Source organism: Triticum urartu, chromosome 3A, assembly GCF_056163025.1.
Source record: "Triticum urartu cultivar PI428250 chromosome 3A, HENAU_Tu73, whole genome shotgun sequence".
Lineage (NCBI taxonomy): Eukaryota > Viridiplantae > Streptophyta > Magnoliopsida > Poales > Poaceae > Triticum > Triticum urartu.
In genome coordinates this window covers 90,183,574-90,193,275 of record NC_141875.1, presented here as the reverse complement: position 1 = coordinate 90,193,275, position 9,702 = coordinate 90,183,574, and positions in this window count along the sequence as shown.

Below are 9,702 nucleotides of genomic sequence, written 5' to 3'. Positions count from 1 at the left end.
CCGTTACTGGCCTGTTCCACTAATGGGCCAAATTCGGCCCATGGCAAGAGTCGGCCCGTTACTGGCATGTTACCCTAATGGGCCAAATTCGACCCATGGCAAGAGTCGGCCCGTTTCTGGCCTGTTAACCCGTTGCGCCGTTTCTAGCCCGTCCTATATTCTGGCCCATTAACGACCCGTTATGCCTGCGACAAAATTAAGCCTTTGCTGTCCTACGGCCTGTTAACGGCCTGTTACCGTGCTGGGCCGATATCAATTACACCCGATTATGGCCCATGTAGACCCATTTATCCGACGGCCCGAGGCCCATCGATTACAGGCCCATTTATCGACGGCCCGTAGGAGACCCATGGATCCTACGGCCTGTATATGCCCCATGGTAGTTGCGGCCACTAGCAAACCAGGGAAAAAGAAGACTAGGAAATAAATAAGGCCGAAACTAATGCTAGGCTATTAAGGCGATTGCACAGATTACATCCACTCGGCATCAAAGATCGCCACGAGTGCAAATATAGGGAACACCCTACACTATACAAAAATGGCTTGCTGTTTTCTTCAGGCGGTGGCTGCACGTTAAGAATAAATTTTGTATCGCACCAAAACAAATTACAACTATATAACAAAAGGAAGGTTGGCATAAAACTTAACAGTCTAGCAGATAAATGCACCACCAGAAGTTCAGAAGCTCGGTTCATTTGACCTGACTCTTACGTTTTCATGCTGTATTGTCCGATGGAGCACCATAACCCTCGCCTTCATTTCCCCTAGGCTCCTGAACAACATAGCAAATGTCTGATAGTCTGGTTTCAAAACCATGCATATCTTGATGACATTGAGCAAAGTTTCTCCATGTTTCACAAAGGGTCTCTGTTAGGGAATGGACTTGTGTCTGGAGCGTAGATACAACATTGCTTTGAGCTTGCATATCTTGATCATGAGGCAGTTTGGACGATATTGCCTTAAGATACAACATTGATTTGAGCTTTGAGCTTGCACAGATTACATTGCTTTGAGCTTTTGGCACTGTTAGTGGACAGATACTGACCCACTGCACCAAGAGCTGACATTGCGGTTATAGTTTCCTCGCCACCTTCAGAAGGTGGCGGTTCCACCATTTTTTCCATAGCTCGCTGAAAAGTTGAGGTTTTACATTAGTAGTACCAGAACAGAAGATATTAAGGAGGCAGCAAAACCAAACAAAATAGCTTTGGTCTATATACAAAACTTATTCTGGTGAACCCATGTAAAATATTAGTTGTATTTTATTGCAAAGTACATAATAAAACCAGGTTCCAAACATATGACCATGTACCATCTCTAATGTATTGTCTATTTCTTCACATTGTATTGAGGGCTAAGGATAAAGAGACGAAGTTTATAATACGGTAAGCATAGTATGACATCATTCATATCACAAAACAACTGAGAATAGACAAACAGGAAATTGTAACGTTGTGTGGGCAAGTCCAGCATGGAACTAGATTACGGGTCAAGATCAAAGGAACATCACTCCTCTCTTTTAAACCTTGTAAGGTGCAATGATACGCTAAGACAATTGTGTATAAAATTGAAAAGAGTAATAGACATTGGCTGCAAACCATGCAGTTCAAGGAACAAGTCAGAGTAAGTAGTAGTTAAAAGGCATGAGGATTAAGGACTTACAACAGTGGCTTTGACTGGTGTAGTCATGCCCTTCTTCTTGCTGGTGTGACAGTCCTTGAAGATTTTCACAGCATTTGGTTCAGGTACTTTTTGGTCGTTGCGGGCTTTCCTCTGCATTTGGAACAAGTTAATATAGATCTGATAATATGGTACAGCGAAAAGAGTGAAACAGCAGCTAATTACAAGAGCCTCGCAGTGTGCAATATAGCTACAAGATCCTGTCGTCTGTTGGAATTTCACTTTCGTACGGTTGGCCTTGTTCTTTGAACAGTTCACCTACAAGAAGATAGATTTGTGTGGCACATGCGTAAATAGGACTTCGACATGTGATCTGATGACATATATAATGTACCTGATACTTCGGATCGGACTAGTGTTTAACGAGGCCTCTCTAGTCTTCATCAGATATATTTTCCACTGGAGATGTTTGGGCAAGTTCATTGTTAGCCTTGCCTTCAAAGTGAGTTTTCCTCAAGTTATACCGATATTGTTGCAGAGCATACTTGAAAACATGGGTGCAAGCTTGTCTGGTTGCATCATCTTGGCTATCCAACTTGAACCTCATCTGTTGAAAATTATGGGAGTCTCATTATCAGCAACCCAGAAAGTATTGGACAGAGCAAGACGATATTACTAGTTTCCATACATAACCATACTTACAGATAAATGGTCGAGGAATATGTTGAACTAGGTTTCGTCTTTGTCATTCCTGTACTGAATCCATGTTGGGAGGATACGTACATGACACCTAACAGCAACCGCTGCCTCTGATACTAACTTGGTTGACTCTGTAGCATCACGTGGACTTTTTAAACCTGTCTCAAAACGGATCTCCATTCTTCCTCCTCTAGATTTAGTTAACCTATCGAGCATTATCCCTGATGTTTGTTTACTCTTGCGCCTAGGTGCTAGTCCAACAACAAACATAGGAAGTGTTAGTGTACATCAAACTGTGAGACTACATATAAAGAAGCATGCAACTGTAACTTGACTCCAGCAACTACCTTCTTGCTGTTGAAGCTCACAAGGTTCATCTAATATTGCCAACTCGTCTTGTGTCAAGAATGCTTGGGAAGTAGTGTCAGGTGGCAAGGGAGCTTGGGAACGTGCTGCTAGCTCAGTTGACGCATGCGTACGTCGTGCAGCTGGTAGTACTGTGCTAGGTGTTGCAAGAACTAGGGCTGTCTCTGCTTGTTTGGTGGCAGCTATTTGTTTCCGTTTGTCTTTTTTTGCAACTCGTGTAGCATGGGATGCCGTGTTTGTCGAATTTTCTGCTGGACTTTGACCTTCTATTGCACCATCAGTACCAGTAGAATCTGCAGGATTCATCCGCTTCTCATTCCCTGCCATTTTGTGTTTCTTCCTCTTTCTCTGTGCCATGTTAAGTCAAGCCGACAAGAAAAACGAATAACAATTTAGTTCTTCAGAACAAATTGATGCGTGATGCAGACGAACTAAACTTTGATGTTAGACAACCACATGATAGGATGATGTAATATGTATGAAAAACAGGACGGAAGAGATAACCAGAACTATGATGTGTAAACTAAGAAGAAGACATTTCACCAAATTAGAAGCAATGCAATGGAAGGTAGACACCATATGAAAGATGCTACAAATATCGCTCTGCCAAGTTAACAGTGTCTCATCATAAATGGCGTTTAAACAAATGTGAAGCAGTACAAGAAATAAATCATATCCAAGATGCAAACAACATCACACTACCATGTTAGAGGTCTCTCGTCATTAGTGCCATTCCATATTCACAGCATTGCATATTCACAGCTTATGATGTGTAAACTAAGGAGAAGGCCTTTCAACAAATTAGAAGCAATGAAAGCTAGACACCGTATGAAAGATCAACGAATATCACTCTACCAAGTTAAAACTGTCTCGTCATAAGTGCCATTTCAACAAATTAGTAATACAAGCTAGAAAAGAATGTGAGATGTAACCTATATGACACTCTGAAGTCAAACGTGTCCTATGATAAGTGATTGCTGCAGGTTACACAACAGTAGTATTTTGATGTAAGAACATGGTGTGATAGACAGATATTGTATGTTCTAGAAACAAGAACACGTGTCTTATTCAAGTATAATGTGTAAAGTAAGCAGATGGAATCCAACAAAATTAGAAGCAATACAAGCTAGACATCACACATAACATGCAACCACATATAACAGTGCCAAGTTAGAGGGAGCACCGGTGATGCTGCACTAGGGGAGATGTGCTCATCATAAACACAGCTTTGTTGAGTGTCTATGCATGTGTTGTCTTGGAAATCATCTTGGGGGTGTGGAGGAGTAGAAACTGTAGAGGCCCTCCGTTCGGAAGGAGCACCTTTATCCGCTGCCTTGCTAACTTCCTTCCACTTTATTGATTTTGAATTGTCAAGTAAAACCGACAAGAAAAAGCAATAAAATTCACTCTTCAAAACTCATTCATGCATGATACTGACAATCACTACTTTGATGTAAGGCAAACACATGATACCAGGATGGAATATGTACGAAAAACAGGACGGCATGTCATGTTCACAACTGTTTGTGTAAACTAAGCAGAAACCATTCCAGCAAATAAGAAGCAATGCAAGCTAGACACCACATGAAAGATGCAACCAATATGACTCTGCCAAGTTAAAAGCGTCCCATCATAAATGGAATTTCAACAAATTAGAAGCAGTGCATGCTATAAATCATATGAAAGATGCAACTAATATCGCACTGCATATACTAAAGGTGTCTCGTCATGTTGATTGATGTGGGATACAAAAAAACTATAGTTTTATGTAAGGACATGCTTAATAGACAGATGTACTATGTACTAAATACAGGAAGTCATGTCACATTAACAGGTATAATGTATAAGTTAAGCAGACTAGCACATGCAGTTTAACCAGATTGGAAGAATTACAATCTAGACATCATATGCAACATGCAACCACATATCACGCTGCCAAGTTAGAGCAAGCACCTGCGATGCTAGTGTAGGGGAAATGCTGTAATCAACTACAGAGCTACGTTCACTATCTTCATCTAGCATTTCTGTTTCTTGAGAATCATGTCGGGAGGCTAACGCTGCATTCTTTAAATGAGGAGTAGTCCCCTTGCCTGCCTGCCTCGTCATAAGTGATTGATGAGGGATACACAAGAACATTAGTTTGATGTAAGAACATGGTTAATACACAGATGTACTAGTATGTACCAAAAACAGAAAGGCATGTCATATTCAAAGGTATAATGTGTAAGCTAAGCAGATGCAATTTAACTAAATTGGAAGCAATACAAGCTAGACATCCGGCTGGAGTGGTGAGCATGATCATCTAGGACCTGAGAGCCTGGTGGGAGGCGGGCTGCTTCGCCACCATCGCTTTAGTTGGCTTCCAGGTGATGCCTATCTTTGCTGGGCTTATCACTGGCTTGGCCAGTGGCCTGACTAGCTATTTGTCTTCTGGTGCTCACGGGATGGTGGTTCAAGTAAAAAAATATCTTTCCTTATCTTACCGACTTCGGCCTTTCGAATACAAGCTAGACACCATACGGAACATGCAACCACATATGACACCGCGAAGTTAAAGCAAGCACCTGGGATGGTGGTTCATTGCGAGCGAGGTCATTAACTCCAGAGCTACGTTTACCATCTCCATCTGCTGACACTGCACCCATTATAGCGCTGAAACCTGTCTTGCCTACCCGCACACCAAACTGGAGCGACTTCTCTCTTTTCTTTTTGGCTTCTCTCATGGCAGCAGAGTCTGAAATACCCTTGCATAAAAACACAACAGTGAGAGTAAGGGTGAAGTGTGTGCAGAACTAGTGCACTGTAAAAGTAGCAGATAGCAGGTGGCTGAAAAATAAATGACAGGAGACATGTGATAGCTCTACAACATTGCATGGCAAACAAAATTCGATTCTACTCTATATGATTTTGTAATATATGATCACAGGAAATGCAGGTACTCCTCCAGCACACCACCACATGTGGTCATATCTAAGATAACAGTCGACTGAAAATAAATAGGTCAGTCAATTTTTTTAATGAACCGTCCGATCTATAAGGAACGGGCAGATGGCCTTCGTCTACCTCCCGCCAGTAACTGTTGACGATCTTTCTCGAACCGCCAGCGACCACCGGCCCAGACCCCTGCCTTCGCCGCCCCGCCCTCTCATCGACCTCACACCACCGCCGTGCTTGGCAGCGCCCCCATGCCATCCCTTTAATCCCGGCCGACCTCCAGATCGGGCGCCAGTAGCTCTTGGCCGCACACGCCTCTAAGATAAACACCAAGGCGCTGCTTCCCCAATGTAATAGGCATACTAGTGCCTGTTATGCCAGGGAATGCTTCCGTTAATTGGGAATCAAGTGGCCAGAAATTGAAATTCAGGGGGGCGATGGACCTCTAGCTAAGGTGAAATAGTATATGAGGAGAAACCTTATGCATCGCGAGTTACTAGGAACATCTAGTATCAAGAAGAAGCGGTCAACTAGTGTCTTGTGGGATGAATACCGTGCAAGCAGACACGTAAGATTTGCACGAATAAGGGAAGAGGAGTACCTTTTTCGGTTGTAGGTGTGGTCACCTCCACAAATTGCGCCGATTTTCTTCTTTTTGCTGGGGAAACCGATGTTCTGGAAGGTGCAAGCTTGGACGAACCCATGGCCAAATTGTTGACTGTGTTGTCGTGGCCGTATGTCGGCGGAGGCGAAGCAGATCCGAGGCGGCGAAGGACGGCCTAGCAGGAACAGCTCTGGTGCAGTGGAGGGTGGCGAAGTTGGAGCGGCAGCGGTGAGGCGCATGACGACGTGGTTTAACTGGCTCGGGTACGGACGGCTCGGCCTCGGCTTCAACTACTAACTGGGGAGGGCGTTGCGGTGGACGACGACGTCGGGGTATCAGCTCCGGCGTGATGGAGGAGGGCGGCGGTTGATGGGTGGGATGGGGTGGCAGACGGAGGACACCGAGGTTTCGCGGCTGGTGGAGAGGTAGTTTTGGCGCCCACAGAGTACGAATGGGGAATCAGACGGGTGGGGGGGAACCATGTTTCGGTCTGGGACGCGCTTGTTTTTTGCTTTTTTGAACAGAAATGGGACGCACTTGTTTGAAATTTGGGGAAAGTACAAACTTTGCCCCCCTCTTAAATTTCGGACCTACTGCAGGTCGGGGGTAGGATGGTAATCCTAGGTGTCCCAAATAGTGGGCGGGAGCGATTTAGGCGACCATTGTGTATGAATGTTTTTCGAAGGCGGTTGCGTGGCGTCTAGATGAAGCTACAAACCTACCCCAGTTTAGACCTTTGGACGTCGGGCCGGTAGGTTTCACGGGTCGGAGTTATTAGAAAAGTAATTTCCTTGTACTACCAAACATTGGTCTCACGCGGTTTCGGGCGAGTAGAGGCTCTTTTGGCGCTTCGTTCAAAATTTTGAAACACAAGCATTCACGTTTAGAGTACTCTTGTACTATGGGGATTGACCTAAATATACAACGTTATATTTGACCTTGTATGTTTGAAAACCTCATTAAATTATCCGCTTCTTTTTGAAATTTTAACACATGAAAATCCTATAACTACGATTATTTTGGAATGGAGGAGCTAAATTTAAATGTATTTTGTACACGACTACATATGCTATTATGTACAAAATCAGAGCAAAGATTGGTGCCCCCATAATTTAGGTATGGTTTACAAATGCCATGATATCAAATTCAAATAATTGAATGGACTTCATGTTGAATTCGATTTTTTTAAACCACCTTAAGTTGAATTCAAATGTATGCTAGTTCATAGGTAGTAGCTATTTATAATGTCCATTGTGTAACTTTCGTATGTATAATGTGCTTTACACACACAACATGAACTATACTCACGTTTATATTCAATTGCTAAAGCGATGCATTGTCTGGAGTTCAAACTACTAACTGTGCGGATCAATTGTGTCAAATAATAACATAGACATGCTCAAATTCGATAGAATCTAGATGTCTGATGGATCAATGACCGCTCCTTACGCGAATTGCAAATATCATGATCCCATCCTAATATTTGGATACAATTTATATCTTTAATCAATGTGTAGAGCAGTCTTTTACGTGTAGTTTCACTCTCCATCGGCGGTCTCTCACACATGCTCACACACTCTCTCCCGAGGTGTCTTTCTCGCACACATGCTCTAGATATAACCCTCCCTGCCTCTCGTGACCATTTACAACTATTTTCACTAACCTTTATCACAAGCACTCTTCCTCTCGGAAACATACACATGCACAATCCTCATCGACCCTTTCTATATACATGGACCTGCCTACGTGTCTCATGTACGCACATTATCTTTACGCCTATCTCTGACACATTGTCTCACACCTCTCTTCCTAATCGACGAGTATGATTCTAGTAGAACATTCTGTAGGATGCCCCTTAAAGTTAGGTTGGATGAATAGTAATATCAGAGATAAAGGGGTTACCTTAGTCTGAGAACCTAGGGTTACAAATCCTAGCCGGCTTTGTCAGTGGACACAGAGTCCTTCACAATTCTGCTATCTTTGTCTTGTACGACTATTCATCCATGGGTCTTCCTAGATGCATCACGGGCCGACCAATGTGGCGCAGGACGGAACAGAACGAAGGGCCTCATCTCGACCCACCAGACCTCACGCGGTGACACACCCTCTGCCCCCATGTTTCATTATCTTCTCACACCCACACATACCAACACAAACACCACACACACAGAAAATTTCTCCTGGTGCCTCTATTCCCTCCCCCTTGCATATACACACTCAAGGGAATGGAATCTCTTGTCGTGACATCATATTCGTCTCTCTCTCTCTAGACCACTCTCATTTCTCATGGTTTCTCTCCCACGCCCCCCCACGTCAACCCCTCTATCCATGCCTCTCTCGAATACGTAATACACACACATACCTCTCTCGAATACGTAATACACACACATACCTCTCTAGGCCCCGCCAAATGCATCAACTACACATTCACACATGTTACATCACGTACCCCATTGATCTAAAAAGCCCTCTCTTCACATTTATTTCTCATACAACATTCCTTTTGAATAAAGTGTGGCCAAAAAATTATTTTAGAGTTTCTACATATATACAACATTACAAAGTTATATGGAGGAGTACGAACGCTAATTTCCATTGCATGGTGCCCACAATGATATTTATTCCGCACTGTGAATTTGTATATTTTTATACTATATACAAAGTTAGTCATAATAAAGAGAAACGAAGAGTATCTCTCTCTCCATCGCATACCCCCCCTGTACGCCCCTTTCACGTATGCACACAAAACTATCTCTAGGTCCTCTAAAAGTAAGCCCCCAGAAAATTCACGCATGTTTCATCTTTCTCTCGCGATATATGCAATGACGATCATTGTATTTGAAGCGAAAGCACGATACGTACATTGGACTTCAGAATCCACTCATTACGGTCACCATTTATGTTTAGTGGTTATTTATGCAGTCACGGGCTCCCGTACAACTCTGTATTTGCTCATGACATGACTAGTTGACCAGTTAAACACTCCATGTGGCACCTCTAGTGTTGCATCACATTATCTCACTACCATCGTGCCCACCTGTCAACTTGTATCTACTCTACATCTACACTCTTATAAAATACATAAAATACACTCTTATAAAAAACAGAGTTGGTGATGATGGTGTGCCTGCGATCCTGCAATATAGGCCATCTAATTTATATCTGACGGATAGGAAAGAAACTATGGCAATTTTGCAAAAAGGTACCCACACACCTCTCCACATTTGCAACTAAGGCCTTCCCTCATTCATCCTTTTCTCTCACAAGATAAACAAGTCATACAAATGCATCTTGATGTTACATGCAATGCACAGGCATCTTGCTAGTAAGAATGAAAACAAACAACAAAAAAAATATTTGGACGGTGGTTCGAAGTCATGACCGCGGGCACAGCGGACAAGGTGGCCTTGTATTGGTATGCTGAGCCATCTGTTTTAACACACAGGAGCTGGTGTGGTGATTATACACACACGCACGCA